The sequence below is a fragment of the Protopterus annectens genome, chromosome 10.part0 (assembly GCF_019279795.1).
Source record: "Protopterus annectens isolate FY-2018-M chromosome 10.part0, PAN1.0, whole genome shotgun sequence".
Taxonomy (NCBI): domain Eukaryota; kingdom Metazoa; phylum Chordata; order Ceratodontiformes; family Protopteridae; genus Protopterus; species Protopterus annectens.
In genome coordinates this window covers 1,746,835,991-1,746,856,959 of record NC_056744.1, presented here as the reverse complement: position 1 = coordinate 1,746,856,959, position 20,969 = coordinate 1,746,835,991, and positions in this window count along the sequence as shown.

Below are 20,969 nucleotides of genomic sequence, written 5' to 3'. Positions count from 1 at the left end.
TTAATTTAAGCTCTAGAGTAAATTGCATGTATATAGTGAGACTGTACCAAGTCACTCCAAATAAGTCTTGACTGTTAGGTTGCCCTTACCATTTGGATAATAATATTACACAGTAATATTTGGACACCCTTTTAAGGGCCTTTGCATAGCTGATAAACATTAGCTGGGTGGTGGCAGTCATTTCTACTGTATAGATATGGATATTGTAGGGCCTCTGAGTACCCCAAGTTCCACAGGGAAAGAATATATCCTAGTCACTTACTTGCCACCTTTTCTGCCTCAATGGAGGACAGAGCCACTGCCTCGGGGTAATGTGTAGCATAAATAAATAAAAAATAAATAAATAAAAAATAAATAGTCAGGGTAAAAGGGGCACAACTGTAGAACCTGTGCCAGCCTTCCCCAGGAATGTCTTTGTGGCTGTATAAAATCTTATCTCAAAGCGTGTGTGTGTCAGCTACTTGGGCAGGCACATGAAGCACTGGTTGGACACAGAGGGTGCTGGAGGTTTTAGCTTGCCCAGCTGGCTGAGATCTGGACCCTATAGCTGTGCCAGTAGGGAGTCTTACTGGGACCTGGAGAGAAAGGGAGAAGCCAACCCCAGACTGACTGTGATCTCTGTGTGCTCTTAAGGGAAATTGTACTTTACTGTGTGTGTATTTATTATCCTCACCCTATATGGATACCCCTCACTGGTGTAGTCATGAAAATTGAGGCTCCTTGTTTGCTGGGCCAGTGCACAGGCATCACATTTAAAACTGTTACCTTTTCACAGATCACAAGGTCACAGGAGTTTCAAGGCATCTGAGCCTTGAGGCCATTTCCACCTTGCCAATACCCACCCATAGGCTGTTCCTTTCTTTTCAAGGAAAACAAGGTCAGTCATATCTGAGGTGAATTTCTGAATACCCATGCAGTTTTCCAGTGTTTTTTATAAAGGCAGCAGCATGCTATGCTGCTTATCCTTTAAAGGAAGTTTGTTCCACAGAAGAGGTATGTGCTGTGTGACAAATCTATCCCCTTGTCTTAATAATTTGTTAGAGTAGATTTATGTCTGTGGCTGTACCATTGGTAGGACTGCTTGATTTTTGGAGTTGTAATAGTTCTTGGACTACTTCCCCTATGGCCTATAAACAAAGCACAGGTTACCCCTAAAGAGTTCACATGATAAGGAGTCTATATGATACTGAATATAGAGATATAACTTTGTGGCAATCTTGGGAGGCCAGATCTTTTTAAGTCCATGATCTTTTTAGTTAAGAACCTCTGGGGTCTTTCTAATTGTTTGATATGCTCGTGAGCATATATCCCAAAAGGGATGCCATACACAGTGATGGGTCTAATTTGTGTAGAATACAAGGAAGAGAGAACTCCTTTTTATCTAAAGGAAATATGTTTGTCATGTGTTGTGCAAGGTAAAATTACTCCCTTACTGCCATTGCAACATGATGGTAAAATATATCTACCCAAATTACGAGGTCTATCACTAACTTCTCTCTTTAAAGTAGTGTGTTTTCTGTACTATAGGTTGGACCTCATAGTTGTTTACCAAATGTGATAATGTTACATGAGCCCATTTTTGATAAGTGTAACCTCTTGTGAAGTGACTGTATGTCAGAGGGCGACTTGACAATGACTCATGGTGCTTTATTTTCCTACTCCAATCATCAGCTGGGGTACTTTCTGTGCAAAGCCCCCCCCCCCCCCACACCTCCATCATGCTGTTTTCTCCCTGAATTCCAGTTTTCTTTCATTCTGCAATATATACTGAAAGAATAAACTGATGATCCATCAATTGCAGTGTGTGTGTGTGTGTGTGTGCATGTGTGTGTGTGTGTGTGTGTGTGTGTGTGTGTGTGTGTGTGTGTGTGTGTGTGTGTGTGTGTGTGTGTGTGTGCTTGTGTTCATACAACACACAGTGGGCTGGCATCACACTTAGGATAAATCTCATCCTTGCACATCTTGCAGGCCAAAAAGGATAAAGTGAGTAGTGCCAAATCACTGAATGAATACAAAACCAAAATAATACAGTTCTTTAAGAGTAAACACTAATTATGATAATACAATTAAAGTATATCATCTTTATTAACTGAGACAATAGTATGTGTTCCAAAATATCTTGTTCCTTTAAGAAACATCTCTATTCTGGCATATAAAAAGGTATTAATGCTAAGAGAAGAAACTGGATAAGGATTTGTATAAATGATGTAACATCTTCCTTGTTTCTAAATTGCTGCTGTCATGCTGTAGTTATTGTTTTGAACATGAGTTGATGGATGCATAAATGAGTGAATGCCTCACATCTCATTATACACAGTTAATAGCTGTAATTACTAATGTACTGCAATTAGGGCTAATGATAACAAATGTAATCTTATTTAGCATCTGTGATCCTCTAGGACTCATATTATTATAGAAATAAAAACCTAGCTGTCTCCTTCTGTGTCATTCAGATGTCAAACAACCCAAGCTGGTGAAATAATTTATTAGCATTTAAAAGAGAATGATTATACTGATTACCTAAATGTGAACAGCAAATATTGTGATAACTATTATATAATTAGGAACCTTGACTCTCAAGAGTATTTCATGGAGTACCTTCTTTTAAACTTCTGGCAGAAGGTGTTTGTTCATGCATATTGCATCTGTAGCTGTCAGAATTAATTGTTTCACAATGAATGGTATTGCATTGTTGGATGTTGCTTCCTCATAATATGATATGCATCTTCTTTAATAGCTGAACTGATATAAGTATCTCACATCCAAGAAAAATTAGTGAAAACATTCAAGTCTGTATGCATTTCAAGTAATGAGTTTTATTAAGAAGGAAATAAAACAAGTAGTGTATTCCTAAAGACAGCATCCAAACAAATCTACTAGCTTTGCGAATAGTTAATACCTGTGGGGTTTATTGGTTTTGCGCAAGGAGCTGGAAGGTTCATAAGCATTTATAAGAGATCACTTTATTTCATTAAGACAAAATAAAATGAAACAAAATATACAATAATTTGCCACAACACAGTGTACATTTAGAAAATTTCTAATTTAAAACAAATAGATTAAAATAAATGCCCAAAATCCTTATCATTCCAAAACATATATTCATGAAGAACTAGTAACTGCATAATGCTTAGTTTTCAGTTTTTACAAAAGAATCTTGTACAGATGCCATTGCTGTGCAGAAAGGGATTGCCATGGAATTGCTTACATGGTGAGAAATACAAACTCTACTACAGGGACGCAAGATACACAGTACGAAAACTGTCCTAATGTGTCATGTTATTGTGTTTTTTTCAGTCCATTAAGATTTAAAGCAAATGAGGATTCTGCTTTTCTGAACAAAGGCTGCACATAAAGTTTATCTATACAAATTCTGATTTAATAATCTGAATAGCATTTACATATTTCTTGAGGGTCTTGTACTTTTCAAACGGTTTTAAAATCACTGATTATTTTATTATTTCAGACAATACAGCTATAGGCTGAATGCTGTGAAGGAACTAAAGCAAAGCAAGGCAAAAAATTGTCTGTGCCCCATGAGTATCCATTACTTTTATGTCCAAGTAATTAGTGCATATTATGTAATTCATTTTCCCTTGCTTGCTCATTTATTCTTTTGTTTCAATCAGTAATTCACATTCTCGTGGTTAAGTTTTGCGCAAGCTTTACAAATGTTTTGTTGTAAATGCTTTCCTTACTTTTAGTAATATTTCCAAGAACTTGTAATGTTCTTTTACTTTACATTTGTACTTTTTATTAAATTATGAGTTTTCTGATGTATTTGCATGCACTTCTAAAATACACAGAAACACATTGGAGAAAGATAAAAACAAAGGAGAAGCATATTGGGTGGCATGGGTCTACTACATGTGGTCACTCACTGCTGCTACTCGTGTGTGTTGGCAAGTGCACTCCTACTAACTTGATCCCATGAACTAATAATAGGTTAGCTATCCCTCCTAGAATCCTGACTCTAACCCTAAAAATTCCAATGCAAGCCATAAATATAACCTCTGGATAATTCCAAACCTAGAATCCTCTCCCATCCCTAGCCCTAATCTTCCAATCACCCCATAACCATAAAATCTCCCTCCTCTCCCTAATCTTAATGTTCTGATCACTCCATAAACCTAAAAAAAACCCTTCCCTCCCTAACTCTAACCTTCTGATACCTTCCAGTTATTCCCAAACCTAAAATCCCCCTTCCTTCCCTAACTCGCTCCTAAAATTCCCTAACTTCCTCGTTTCCCTTATTGACTTTCCAGGTCTGTGAGTACTTCCACACTTTGTTTACAAGGACATGAGGTTTTAGCATGTGCCACTGTTTGACTGACCTCATATTGAGTTTGATTGTGAGTAGCTGGGTGCATGCTCTACAGTCCAGTCGAGTCCCTGGCTTCAAGGTACTTACCTCTGACTGAGTGCTTGGAGCTCAACCACCTGTAAAGAGCCTGGTTGGCATGGCTATGAAACCTACTCTGTCTTTAACAACTGTCAGTGAGCTTATATTTAACTTTCAGAGTAAGCTCCAGAGTCAAGTTAATGTCTGCTGTCTAATAAAGGTAAAAAAAAAATACTCGATGGTATTATTCAAGAAACTGTTAATAGACGCTGCATGAATCCTATTAAGTAAGAAACAAACGTCAGTTAAGAGATAATGATAATAAACTGATAAGTGTCGTAGAATATGTGTGCATACCAATACTGATTTGAATCCATCTCAGTTTCTTGCCTATTTATTAAAAACAAACAAAACCAAAGGAACTCAAAATGTATGGCCCTTTATTATAACACTTTAGTGTTTCTGTCAGTAATAAACTGTGACTTTTTCTGGATGTACTGAGTTTACTACTGACAAAAGTGCTAAATTGTTTTAGTAAAGGGCCATCAGTTTCAAGTTCCTTTGGTTTTCTTTGTTTTTAATAAGTTTGTTTTTCATACTTTTCTTTTGTCTATCTAGTGATCTTTAAAGTGAGCAGTCCTTCAAAAATATATATATATAGTACTAAAATCGACCTCTTTTTGTGGTTGTCTTGTAGCATCATATCTCAGTCACTCCTGAGTTGTAGTTGAGTGGAGGAGTATTTTGCTATTTGTATGCCATTGACAAATTAAAGATCATGTCAGTAAGCACTGACAAAAGATATGTACATAGCTTCTTGTTGTTTGAGTTAATACATATTGTCATCAGATCATTGAGTTATGATCCCTTGACATAGGTCAATGGATTTCAGAAGCAGATAGCTTTTATTTTCTTTGACCAAACTTTATAAGCATGGTAACATTAATATACATAAGTAAAATATTCTGAATCAGTCTAATGGCTATGTATGAAATGAAGAAAGAAAAAAATGTCTTGGTAAAAAAATGTGAATCTAAGGCATATCACTGCTCAAAAAGTAGTCCCTTGTACTGTGTCTTATGTATGTCTATGTATATATACTGATTTATACATATGCAAAATATATGTTATATCATCATCAACAACCCCTTTTTTCTACTTTTTACATGGGGTCAGTGTATCATGTCAGCCATCACCATCTTTATTGATTTGGTGCCACTCTTCTGCCTTCTTTAATGGTCATTCCTGACTGTTGCATGTCTTTTTTTTATTATAGGCTTATAGGTTCATAGGTAAGTACTAGGTTAGCTGGGTCTATATTGAATCAGCGAATGCTTAAAAAAGCAAATGCTGATTCATTGACCCTATTTAACCAAAAGCCTACAATCCTGAACACTCGGAACAGCAATTTTTTTTCCTAGGGAAAAAAAAAATCACTCGAACGGTTTCGGGAGTTTGCCATTTCCTCCACTGTGGTGCAATCTCAGAGTTGGTATATTTAAGTAGGGGAGGTAAATACTGTTTTAAGATTTTTTTTTTCTTTGTAGAACAGTGGGTTCTGAGTGTTCAGGATTATAGGCTTTCGGTTAAATAGGGTCGATGAATCAGCGTTTGCTTTTTTAAGTGTTTGCTGATTCAATATAGACCCAGTTAGCTGCCCTTGTGGGACATTATAAGCCTAGACATTTTCCTGTTTAGTGCTGGAATTAACCTAGTCCATTAACCTTACCCAGTCCATGGAGATCTCTGTTGCTTATTTTAAAGCTGTCTCGCTATGTTAAACCCATTTAACATAACGAGACAGGTTTAAAAAAAAAGCAACGGAGAAAGCAAGATCTCCGTTGCTTTTTACACACTGTGTTGCTATGTTAAAGGAGTTTAACATAGCGAGACAGCTTTAAAAAAAGCTTTTTTTAATTGCGTTGCTTTTTTTAAACCTGTGTTGCTATGTTAAACTCTTTTAACATAGCGAGACAGTGTTTTAAAAGAGACTTATACTAATGGAAAAAGTCCGGGCGACCGGACCTTTTTCTGTTAGTATAAGTCGATTTACAATGTGCACGCTGGCCAATCAGCGTGCATGTTTTGGAATATTAATGGGGGGTCATGGTATAATCTCCAATAATGAGAACAAGAAATTAATTTTACTGAGGTTAACTGAATCATATATCCTTTAGTAATATATTGCCAATATGCTGGTTTAGGTTGTGTTTTGTAATTTTTTATTGGACTATATAAATATGAAGTACCATTTTCCAATTTCTTATTATTATATAAAATTTCAAACAGTCTGGGTACAAAATTTGGTGTATTTGAAAAAGAAGAATTAATTATTATCCTACATAGATCCTTGGAGTATGTCAATATATTCTAAAGCATTAACCATTCATGAGAATTCACTTTGTAAGTTGACATCATATATTGTAAATCCCATACTTGCTGATTTTTTTAGACAGTGTAACCAACAGATTAGATTTTTCTGTTCCCAAGAGAGGAATATATCTCTATGAATTCTATTTGGAAAGTTTTTAGTAATGCTGAAGGGAATTAATGTTGCAAACCAAAGCTTTAAATCCATATTCATGTTTATAAATTTCCTAAAATAGTCAAATAAATGATTTATTAAATTTGTCCTAGTTAGTTTAGTTATATTGTATTGATAATTTAAGGCCAGTGAGTACCATAATATATTGTCCTTTTCTAGAAAAGTAGAATTTTTAAGTAAATTATTTTTATTTATTATTATAGTTGTATGTAACAATTTCCAATTAGACATATAATTTGGATTGATCCATTCAACAACAGTTTTAAGTAAAGTTGCTCTTATATAAGATTCAATATCTGGGAAATTTATTCCTCCCTGGTCCCATTGTCTGATATGATGGGTATATGCAATTTTGTTTCTTTTAGGAAACCACAGAAATCTTAGCAAAATTTATGTTATTTTCTTAAGGTGAGTTTTCTCAGGAATTAACAAAGTGGCTTGTACAACATACAAAATTTTAGGGAGAAGAATAATTTTAATTAACTGTAATCTATCTTCAAAAACTATAAATAACTTATTATATTTACCCACTAGAGAGTCTATTGTAGCTATGATCCTTCTATAATTAATATTCAATATATCTTGAATATTTTCACACAAGTCTATCCCTAAGTATTTTATTTTTGAGACATGTTCTCCTATAATATGGTTCTTATCTATTTGAAAATCTTTTTTTTTAATTTAATAATAAGTATTTAGACTTTTGTTTATTAAATCAGAGTCCTGAGATCTTATGAAATTTCTTTATCAGATTATCTAATTCAACTAATGTTTCTTTTGAATTCAATAGTGTAAGAAGTATGTTGTCAGCAAAGAGCATGATCTTGGAGTTATATTGACCAAATATATTTATTCATTTTATCTTTGGATTGTTTCGTATTAATATTGCCAATAGTTCTATAGCTAATGCAAATAAAATAGGTGACATAGGGCATCCTTGTTTAGTACCTCTCTTAACTTGTATAGCTTCTGAGGTAAAGGGTCCTAATTTAACATAAGTTAAATTGTTTTCATAAACCTTTTTAATAAATGTAATGAAGGAGATGGGAAATTTTTAAGCTTCTAAGATTTTAATTAAATAATCCCAGTTCAAGGAATCAAAAGCTTTCTCAATATCTAGTCCAAATTATTAAGGTTTCTATATTTTCTTTGTTTAAATAATCAATTAATGTCAATATTCTTTTAATGTTATCATGTGGATGTCTATTTTGAATAAATCCAGTTTGGTCATAGTTGATAATTTCATTCATATGTTTTTTTTATTTTTTTAACCCATATAGACATAAATATTTTATAATCATTATTTAATAATGAAATTGGCCTATACGAGCTGCATTGACTATCATCCTTGTTTTCTTTTAAAATGGGTATGATTAAGGATTATCTCCATGAAGGAGGAATTAATGCATGAGTTTGAATTTTAATAAATGTTTTATGTAGTAATGAGGTTATATTTTTGGGGAGTAGTTTGTAAATTTCTGTGATTAAGCCATCCATTCCGGGAGATTTACTAGTTTTACTTTCTTTGATTGCATCTATGACTTCTTTGTGCGTAATGGATTTTTGTAATTCATTTTGTAAACTTTCAGGGCTTGGTTTAATATTTGAAAACACATTTTCTAAAAGGAGATGTCCTGGCAAATTATTGTTATTTTTAAAATGATTTTTGAAATGACACTTGAAAGCATCTAGAATATCTCCTATTTCCGAAACTTTCTTACCTTTTTCTTCATGTAGTATATTAACAATAGTATTAGCTTTAGATTGCATTTTAACTTTAACAGATAAGTTATGTAAGTGTTTTGGAGAGGTGGCATAAGAATGTATTTTTAACCTCTCCATGGCTAAACACGTTTTCTGATTTAAGATTTCAATATATATTTTATTTAAGTCTTCTATTATCTTCTTATTCTCTAATAAATTAGGAGATTTTTTAGATTTAAATAATGTGAGCTTCCTTTGTAGTTCTTAAAGTTCTGATTCCCATTCCTTGATTTTATTTTTATACCAAACAATCGTTTTTCCATAGATATAAGCTTTTAATGAATCCCATACCATTACTATATTCGCTTCTGATTTGTAGTTTACATCTACAAAGAAATTGAGTTCATTCACGAACCATTGCTTAAATTCTTTAATTTTTGTAATATATGAAGGAATTCTAGAAAGGAAAGCAAGTTATTTAAAATTTATTTGCACTTTTAGAACTAGAGAATTATGATCTGAGAGGGGGCAAGGAATTATTGTAAAGGAAGTAATTTTTGTTTGAAGATCCTGGGAAATATATATCTTATCAATTCTGGTTTGGGTACCATATCTATAATCTTGATGGGAGAATACCAAGGAATTACTATCTATAACATTAAAAGTATCTTTTAATTTTAAGGATTCGGTCCATTTTTTTAGTAATTTTGCAGTAGCTGTTAGACGTGGAGATTTTTTATTAGTAGTTTCAGACATATCTGTAATACAATTAAAGTCCCCCCCATTATTAAATTACCTTTAAATATGCTTGTAATTTGATCTAAATGCTTTTTGACTGTCCCCTTCCCAATACCCGGAAATCATTATAGGTTTACTAGTGTCCACAACCTGTTACTAAACTTCAGAATGACTATAGCTATAAGGCCCTCATTGTCTATATATTTATGTATTATTTCAGGATTTAATAAATTGTTTCTCCATAGAATTATTACCCCCTTCTTCTTTGTTTTAAAATTGGAACATGCTAAGGTCTTGAACTCACTTGGGTTCCATGTGAAATTATCATTGCTCTTGAAATGTGTCTCCTGTAAAAAAATTATTTGTGATCTTTTTAAGTTTAGATATCTTAGTAAGTAAGATCTTTTATTTGGACTATTTAGACCATTGATGTTTAACGATAATATAGAAAGGTCCATATCACATTATTCTGAGGAAATATTTAAAGGAGTCATTGACTTTACCTGAAATCATCCCCTCCTTAAAAAATAAAGTATTATTGATTAGTACATAATCAATTATCTCATTGAAGCATGTTATCTCTAAGGTACTCAATAAGTATACGTCAGGCTTGGTAAAAATAATGAACAATTTAAAAACTAAAATAAATACTAAAGTTAAAGTAGTTAGCTCATTAATCCCTACCCACCATGGAATGAAATGCATTCCTAGTCCAACAGATTGAAACATCTGGTGAACTATCACTCTAACTTCCTTTTCCCATTCCTTTGAGCTCCATATATACTGCAAATAATGAAGAAGTCTAATAAACAACTATTATTGTGATTTAAACACATTTGGTTGTAGAAGGCATTGTTTAATATGAATTAACTACTATATCATTACCATCTAAACATAGAAAACAAATGCAGTTGAATTATACTAATTATTAACTTATTCAGCTCATTGTATCAACATAACTTTCCATATTGGATATACATTCACTTGTTTAAACACACAGACACTTTAATCCCTAATCAGAAGGCTTGCAAGAAATAACATAAATTAGAAAAGAATATCACATATTATAATATATAAACATATGCTTTCAAGAACTGTTCATCAGATTTAAAAGAGACTGTATAATTACCTTATAATCTAAATATAGGCTTAATCTTATTATATTTCAGCTAATAGTTATAGTAATGCTTTAGAAAGGCAGTCAGAAAAATGCATATGTTTAAATTATCTAAGTGGTGTCAAGCATAGTAGTTTCTATGAATGTGTTGATCAGGTACTTATATCATTTTAGTTGCTTTGTTTACTTTAATAATGATTTTGTTAAAATATGGTTCAAACAACAATCAGATTTAATTTTATATTCTCTTGTATGGGGTATAACTAGATAAGGGAAATCTAGCTTGTTTCCTAAAGTGTGTTGTGAACCTGCTTCTGTAGGGTACGAGTATACTAACAGCCAATCAAAACCTTATCTACTCATTGTTATGACATTAAACTACTCTGCAATTGTAAAGATAGGAGAAAACCTTTTCCCTAGCTCATGCAAACTGCAGTCTAAATAGGCTTTTATAAAACTTCATGAGCACTTATTTCCCACTCAAACAACTGCCGTGAAAATGGAAGAGAGAAAAAAAAAAAAAAAAAAACGGCTCAAAACACTGACACTCTCCCTCACAAGAAGCACACCACCCCTAACCCAAAAACACCAGGGACAGCTCACATCATGTCCATTGCATCTTTAACTCCACTCTCTGCATACTATCTGACCTCATACAACACCAATTCACTCGACCAACAGTACTTCTCCAATCTGACCCGACACAACTGTACATCAGTTCCACATAATCTGCAACTACAACCAACAAAAACCGCACCATTCACTATCAATTCAGAAGGCAAAGCAGTACATCACCAGAATTACAACAGTTCCCGGCCTCTATTCCACAGAGAAATCCCACCAATTATCCCCGACAAGAAGAAAATGCCAGATACGTCAACATACCCTGCCCAAAAAATCACTCCACTGTCAGCCAACTTCCCGAAACAGGAACAATTGTCAAGCCATTCCAAATAACAACTATTTCAGTAATGCAGCCATCTAAGAAACCCAAACCTTACTTTCAGTAACAATTTTTTCCTCTAGCTGCAACAATAGTCCCAGTCCTTGCAGCAAGCACACAATGACAGACCGGACAAGATTTCGAATAGTGCATAACCCTGGTGTACAACTTTTCTTCATCAGTGCATCTGAGACAAGAAGCAAAAAAAAGTTTTTCACCATAATACAAACAGCGATGATTATGGCAATAGTCCCCAGAAACATGCACATTGTTTAAGGCCATTGAGAATACCCCAGCTAATTATCAATGACTGCAATGTATATATTATGCAATAGGCTGTGGGCAGTATAACAAAGGTCAAAATAAATAGGTATGCAATAATTGTCATTATTGCCAGGGAAGGAAGTTGATGTTTTAATACTGTAATGAATATAAATTAATGTGTAGTCTGTGTGTATTTGCAGTTCGTTAGCTCACCTCTTCCATACATTACTCTAATGCATCATCCAAAGGCAGGACATTCATTTTCGCTTAATTCAAATAATTCTATACTGTTCCCGATCACAGTATGTTAGTTAGTAATCGATCTAACATTTTAACATGGAATGAAATTTAGGTAGCATATTTAAAATGTAAAAACAAAAATAGAAAAAAAAAACTGTTTTATACGCACCTAGACTGACAACCACACACCAGTTTGAAACAATCAAAGCCAATCAGATAAAGCATATATATATTTACTCTACCATTACTAAATGATAAGCAAGGTAAACTCCAGATTTATATTATAGAAAATTTACTACATGTAATAACTGCAACTTGAAACGAGTCTCTTTCTTAATATCCTCATTCACATCAGCAATGAGGAACTACCTTCTTGTTACTTTAATTGTAACTGACAGATCTCAATAGAGTTTCTCCATTTAAAAATGGGAACGTTTCGTAGCTGTGAGAACATTTCATTAATATAGTCTAAAAAAGCCTATAAGTGCTACTGTATGAGACTCAGATTGAAAATAACAATAAGTATTTTAATAAAAGGAAAATTAATTAATTAAATAATAGACATGACACTAATAGGCTGAAAAACATAGTTATAAAACATAATAATTTAACTTTGATATTACTAGATTAAATAAATAGCTATATTAAGTAGTAGAAATTTTTAACATTTATTTATTAAAACAAAGAGAAGAGGAAAAACTTAATAGGATGATAAGACATGTATAAATAGTTATAGGAAACATACCTTTTCTTGTATATATATATGTTGTGAATAAATGCATGAGATTAAAGGTATTAATACATAGTGAGACCATTTAGATGCTTTTAATAGTTAGGTTACAGTTGACACTTTGAGAGATTTCATAGAAGTTGGTACTTTGGATTCAGTTTTCTGTTTCTTTTTTTTTACATCAGTCCAGCCATTTTTGTCAGTGGTTCTTTTCAGGGATGGGGATGCCCATTCCATATCTTCAGAAATGGTTATAATGTTATTGTTTTGAATGAATTGCATGGCTTCTTCCAGAGTGTTGAAGGTTCTCATCTCACTTAGGTGCATTATTTTAATTTTTGCAGGAAAGTTTATTTGAGCTTTAATATTACTCTGTTTTAGAGTTTTTATTAGAGGCCATACCTTTTTTCTCTGTTCCAGCACTTTAGTGGAGTAGTCATTGTCAAATCTTATTGTGTTCTGGTTATATTTTATAGGACTTTTCCTACAAGTTGTTTTTAACACCAGTTCTTTGTCCATAAAAGATAAGAATTTTACTATAATTGATATTGGTGGTATGATGGATGTTGATGAAGTTGTTGCTGAAGTGCTATTCCCCAGAGCACAATGGGTCCTTTCTATTCCAAAGGAAAAAACTTCTTTAAGATTTATAACCTGTGGTATCCAAGAGTTTATTAAAGATATAGTGTCCCCCTCCTTCTGTTTTCTCAGGTAAACCAAAAATCCTGATGTTTGACCTTCTCTCTCTCTATTTTCAAGATCATCTAATTTGCTAGATAACCAAGTATTTTGCTTCAAGAGAAACTATGTTTGTGTTTCTTCCTCTTTGAGCCTTTGATCAATGTCAGTCAAAGAAGCTTCAATGTTTGTTAACTTTGACTGGTGTTGCTGAAGTATTTCTTTGAAGACTTATGTTTGCTTCTGTGAGCTCTTTTCTAGGTTCTATAGATTAATCTTAAAATCATCCATTTTTGTTGATAATTCTTGTAATGTGGTAGTCACTAGTTGTAGTTCCTTTTTTAGTGTCAAGTCAGCATGAGAATTCTTTAGGTTGCTCATCTCTTCAGATGCTGTGTATAGACTTGTAAGTAATTTGACAGGAAATTTCTTTTAGAAATCCACCAACATTTGTATTTAGTTGCTTTAGACTATTAACTAAGTATTTGTGGTAGTTTTGTTAGTAATAGATGATTTAATTTCCTGAATTTAGTACTAATCTATGGAGCTCCAAAAAATGCTGCTTTTCAGTTAGCCATTCAGGCTCCGCCCCACAAGTCTATCACTAATTCTGATGACATCCCTGACTATCATCTGAAGACTCTGTCACAGCAATTTTCACACTATTTCTAGTCTGTCCTACCCCATTGTGTAGTATATTCTAGATCCCATGCCAAATAACTTTGCTGTACTACCCCACCAATTTGTCTCCTAGAAACACAGGATGTTCATCTTCTTCCTTACCATCATGTCATCCATATCCAAGTGGCATCCTGTAAGTGAATATAAATTGAATGTAGTGATCTTTTGTACATGTTTGGCAGGTTTCCTGGTTTTATATCTTATTGACCTGGTGCTTCTGGCCTTAATGGCATGCACACACACTGGTTAACAGATGCACACTGCTATACTCCCATTGTTAGCATGGTTTCCTGTGATATGTCAGAATAGGTTGGCTCCTCAAACCACTTATCATAGGCAAATACGCATACCTAATTTTGGTGGCATTAGTCAACTTGACCAAATCACTTGCAGCCAGTTTAACACCCTCAAGTGGCTAGCCTTGACATTGCATACAGTTTGCCATCCATGTTCGCCTATCTAGAGGTTACTGCATATTACTGCTAATGCCTAAAATGGTTGGTCCTTGCAACTCTTATTCCAATAGGCACCACTTAGATTCTGTGCTGCTGCCCATGTTTGTAGATACATGGTTTACTATAGTTTGATTTACTTTACTTGACTGAAAATCAAATGTTTGAATGATTTTGACTGAAAACCCATCTGACATAAAAGCAATTGACTGAAAAAACATTTGACTGAATTCTTGACAAAGCTAATTCTTTCTTTTCAGTAAGTGCTGCTGATTTGCTGCTGTCAAACTTAACTTCAGAATAAATCCCTAAATAATTCATCTAAAAATCTCTTTAATAGTTTCTTCTCAGGTATTTGGCAATGCCCTGTATAGATACATATACCTTGAGCTGACATTTTCCCTGTAAAAGCACCTTTGATATTTCACCAATACCTAGTTGCACACACGGGAGACAGTTTGCAGTGACAAGCACTGCCCCAGAGTTGCAAGACAGATACTCCTAAAATTGTTTACATTCTCACCAAAACCATCTAATCAATAAAAAAGGGCTTGTTGCTATGGATATGAACTTTTCCACTATCTTCGTTAGCAGCTTGATGGACATGGGCATCAAGAAGTAATATAGAATTTGTCTAATGTTTACTGAGAACAAGCTAATTCTCAAAGGAACTGATAGGATATGTAAGAGATGTGTTTGCAACATGTCACTGAAAGCAAAACTCTCACATGAAAGCACTCCTAGTGTCAATCATGATGTCAGTAGTACAAACGTCACACACAGTTCAAAGCAGACACATAGACCAACATATGCAGAAGAACTTAAATGTGACCTTCCTAAACCCCAAAGACTGGCTAGACAAAGTACAGAAGACAAATACCCTGAGCAGCCCTGAATGAATCTTTCAAAACAACACTGACATCAGCACATACAAACCACATCAAAGAAAGAAAAGGAAATCCACTGACAGGACATGCAGTTCTTTATCACATCCATTCTGGTACCTCGGCTACTCACCTTTTGTTGGAACATTTACATATTCCAAATATGTCCCTTATATACCAATCCTAACCAATAATAAATCAATTACACTTTCCCAATTACATTAATTACATCCTTAAGTGAATGCTTCACCACAAAGCCAGTTTTTTTTTTTAAATGCAAACACACTGAAAAGAAATACTATTCAACCTATGAACAATGCCCCTGTTAAATACAAGTTCATTCATAACAATCTGTACATACAACTGTAATACTTTTATTATACAAATAAATATCTCATTATTAATATGTAAATATATAAATATTTATATACAAAAATATACATCCATATATTATATCAAATGTTTTCACATTAAATATATTCAGTATAAATACATCAAATATTAATTCAAATACTAAATTCAAAATCCTAACAAAATGTTATACATTCTTTTAAACTTGATTTTTTAACATTGATTAACTTCAAATGTATTACTAAGCTGTATTAAATATTAAAATTGTTTTCCAAATTCATTCCCTGGTGATATAAAATATGAAAATTAATAATCATACGGCTTTCCAGTCTGTTCAACTGCTGTTTAAAATTACCACCTAAAGACGTGGGGCATGCAAGATTGCTAAAAAATAAATTATTTTCCAACCCTTTGTGTTTTGACAAGAAGTGCATGGCTACTGGACTTTCAGGTTTTTTCCTTCTCACATCCCCCAAATGCTCCATAATACGCACTTTAACCTTCCTCGTGGTTTGACCAACATACCAAAAAATAGGGTCACAGTTACATCCTATGATGTAAATCACTCCCAACTATCACAGTTATAGTATTCATTAGCCCTGTATAGTCTGCCATTAATCTTTGTACCATCTAAATTTGTAACCCTATGACAGACTGAACATCTTCCACAGCCATAAGATCCTACTCTTTTCCCCACGGTATCAGAATATCTTGATTTTAAAGTTTTTTATTCAATAATTCTTTTAAATTACAATATCTGCCATAAGAAAAGGTTATATGCTTTGAAAACAAACATCCAATAGAAGTGTCATGACTCACTATTTCCCAAGCTTGCCTGACTATATTCTCCAAAATAGGAGAAAAATTAGAATATCTAGTAACAAAAAATAACCTCTCTTCCATCCCTTCATGTTGTTCAACATTTCCAGTTCTACTGCACATACAACCATATCTCATGGAGTCTCTATTTCTAAGTCCATAAGATAAGCCACCACACAGTAAAACATCATGGTCATTGGAGACTCCTTTGTGAAACATACCCATCTCTCTCTCATCAGGATGAGTAAGGAAAACATCACGGTCAGTTACTTGTCATGGGCCAAGATCCACCACATTACATATGCACTTAGGTCATTGTATGACAAGTAACAGTATGACTCAGTCATGTGGATGTAAATGACCTGAGGAGCACCTCCCTAGATCATATGAAGTGAAACATCATGGAGCTCTCAGAATATGTGTTCCAGGCTAGTATGAGCCTAGAATTGAGCAGCATTTTATTCTCTCCAAGGATGATGCCACAATATGAATAGAAGGTGACTGACTTTAATAATTAGCTTAGTTTCTGATGTTATTCTAAGGGGTGCAATATTTGTCAGCATGGAAGGAGATGGTCAACAGACCATGCTGCTTTGCCAGGGATGGTCTGTACCTCTCCTCTGTAGGCTTTTGAATATTAACTAAAACATTGTCCTTTCCCATAGTGTCTTTTTCAGGCAATGGCAAACTGAAAGTACTTATGACATATCTAATCTAAAGGTGTTACTGCTCAATGCTAGGAGTCTAAACAAGAAACTCCACTCCCTACAAGCTCTCTTCATCCTAGACAATGCTGACATCTGTGCAGTCACTGAGACATGGCTTAAAGCCGTGGAGACCACACTGGCAGTGCAAGGCTATAATTCCTTCCACACATTTAGAGCAACCACAACACAGACAGGAACAAAAGGTGCAGATGTCTCAATTTACATCAAAAATAAATATACCTCAAGGCTGGTCAAACAGAACAATGTACTTGGACTTCTCCACATTCAAATCACCATAGGCAAAATCTCATACCACTTCCTTTGATGATATAGGCCCCCTCTATCACCCAGGAAACCTGTAACACATATTTAAACTTATTAGAAACACTCACCATCCAACCCAATATAGTACTCATGGGTGACTTTAATTACCCTATTATTAACTAGGAATCATATATGACATCAACCATGCAGGTACAGAGGTTCCTGGATTTTGTAAATGCAAACCCCCTGGATCAGATTGTCAATATACAGAACAAGGGGTGCAAACATACTGAATGTGGTCCTCACTAATATGGGAGAGTGCTGCAGATCCCCTAGTGTAATGTCTTCTCTGTTATGGTTAGACCACAAAATGGTGTCATTTGAAGTAAAAATAAAACCTGGAATCCCAGCTAACCCTGCAATGTGCAAGTACTACTGTAAGGCTAACTTCCTACTATTAAGTGTAAACCTGGCAACATTTCAAGCCCCCCAAAACCTGGAGAACACTGCTGCCTCTCTGGAACTGTTTACAGGAACCCTATACAAGCATGTTAATAGCTGCATAGAGGTAGCTGTACCCACCAGGAAGAAGAACAGAACTAACTCAAAAAATAAGCCACATTGGTAGAATCATAACATCAATAGGCTGTATAACAGAAGGAAGAAAATCATGGCAAAAATTAGGAGGTGCAGCACCCATCAGGATAAAATCACTCTCATCAAATTAAACAAAGAACTCGGGACAAATAAAGTCTACCAAAGCCAAATTTACTTAATTTTGCCTCCTAGGCCAAAGACAATCAAAAGTCATTCTTTAGCTATGTCTGCTACCTCAAAGCCAATACACAATTGTGTGTGGAGCTCATTGTTAATGGAGCCTTCTATACTGAGCCAGACAATATAGCAAACCTAATGGCTGACAAATTCAGCTCTAGCTTTCACTCTCCTTCCACCTCAATCTCTCCTCAGGAAATACCGTCAAATATATCTTTCCCTACTGTCACTAGGGAACAGGTCCTCAGTGCTTTCTCTAAAACCAAGAACACTGTCCAGACAATGTCCCAGCATGTCTTCCAAATAGCACAAAACATGACCTGTCAGACCACCTGGAATTGCTGTTTAACTGTAACCTCTAAACAGGCTTTATGGCTCACGAATGGAAAACAGAAATAGTCATCCTTCTGCATAAAGGTAGGCCATCTACGGACCCTGTAAACTACAGATGTCCTTCCATTTCACTGTTGCAGTATTCTGTGCATTAGGGATCCTCTGCCATGGGTGGCCTGACATCCAATCAGTATACCAAAACCTTTAGGTTGCTTTAAGGTATGCTGTATATCACACATATGCTCCTTGTATAACATAAGGCATAAAGGTGACATCCAGACTTACCATCCTCAGAATACTTTTGCTGTCAGTCCAAATGTCATCACTTGATCATTGGCCTGACTGCCAGTTTCATTGCTGGTTCACCAGATGAGTGCCCTGTTTGGGTTCTTTTTTACTTTTACATTTTTATTGTTGCTTGTGGGATTTCATGTCATCCAAGAAGGGTAAATGGTAGTGTAGGAGACAGATTCCCCATAAAGACCACCATGACCAGTGTCTTTTTTGCTTACATGCCTCTCGTGATCATACGTCCTGTTCCATTAGTCAGTCTTATAGACTGTCTTCTTTGGTGCTTTATCTTGAAAATTAGCATCTTAAGCTGCTTGCAAAAGCCACAATGGAGGGTAGTCCTGCTTCGAGGGACAGCCATCAGCGAAGAAGAAGGCCAAGAAGCCCAGGAATCTTATGCTGTTCAGCTTCCACCAGATGTCTCTCCAAAGGCAAGTGAATGACCAGAGATTTACACAGCATTGTCAATGGATTCCTCTGCTGTGACCGAGTTGAAGGCTGCTGGGGATCCGACTTTCAGCATGTCCAAGGAGGCTTTGCAGATGTCCATTTCATACACTCAGGGGGGACCATGACTGATTACTTCTGAGGGGCCTAGGGGTGTTCTTCAAATATTAGTCTGAGAAGAAGACCCTACTAATATCATTGAATGTCATCCTGGGTGAGAGACTTCCAAATTTTATAAGTTGGATGTCCCATTGAAGAAAGAGCAAAAGACTATGCATATTTCTCCTGCTCCTAAGGATCCACAGAGTGAATGGCAGGCTTTCGGTCAGGATTTGTCTAGTGCTTTGATGGCACTGAAACCTCTTCAGGGAGTTTCTGTTCCAGCCTCCCTTGGTCATCTACTCCCCTAAAAAGACTCTGGGAACAAGATTCCTCTGAAGATGAGCTGGATTCAGATGAGGAATCCTTTGCTTACTCTTCTCAGATTCCTTCTCCTTTGGACTATGGATCAGAGGAAGAGGAATCTACCAGTCCAGATATTCCCTTTGAAGAGATTTTTTTTTTGGGCACACAATCTCCAAGACAACCTTTCCCTAACAATATTAAGGCTAAGTTAATGGATGCTCAGACTGATAATAAATATTTGTTTGGTGAAGTTGCTACTGATAAGGATAAGGACAGGGCTTTAACCTGTGCTTGTTTCTCCTGTACCTAAATTTCAGAAAAATTACCCCAGTTAGCCAGCCTTTCTTCTGTGGTAATCTAGCCCTCCTCCTAAGGTCAAAAAGGGTGGCAAGCAGGCTCTTCCTGCTAAGACTACTCAGACTTCTCTGCCTCAGAAGTGTCCTTTTCCAGATAAACCAGGTGCTGTCTGACTATCCTATTCATCCTAACACTTTCCTCTTTCTCTTCACCTCTGTCACTCTTCCTGTTTAACTAATGATTACTCAAGATTCCTGGGGCCAGTCCAATATTTTTCTGGGGTGTTTCATGGTTTGAAAATCCCTTCCTCCTTTCATGGGTATTCCTCAGACCCCTCAGGAACAACTTGCCTTCTTTCCAGAGGTGCTTCAGGACCTTTTGGCTCAGGGTACTATTCAAAAGGTGTCTGTGTGCCAAAGGGGGAGAGGATTTTATTCCAGGATGTTTCTAGTACGCAGAACAGTGGGTACTTGGAGACTAATTCTAGACCTCTCTCATTTAAGCACTTTTCTGAAGGTGCCCTCATTTCAAATGTTGTCCCTTCAGACTTTCATCCCTCTTTTGCTTCCTAAGACTTGCATGATACCTCTGGATCTCAACAATTCTTATCTCCATATTCCAATCCATCCCCTTTTTTTAGTTTTTTTTTTTTAATGTTTCTCTGTTGCTTCCTGGCATTTTCAGTTCTCAGCTTTGCCATTTGGCCTTTCTACTGTCCAAGGGTATTCACCAAATGCCTCTGTGATTACTTTTTTTCACGATTCAGGGGAGCAAATATTTTCTTATTTGGATGATCTCCTGTTTCAGGTATCCTCTCCTGAGATCCTGTTGCAAAATCTTTATTTTGAGATTTTCCTTCTGCAAAGCCAGGGATTCAAAATAAACTTCAAAAAGTCTTTTTCTGACTACTGCTCAGGACCATGTTTTTCTGGAGTGCAGGATTCAGACGGTGGCTTTGCTGGC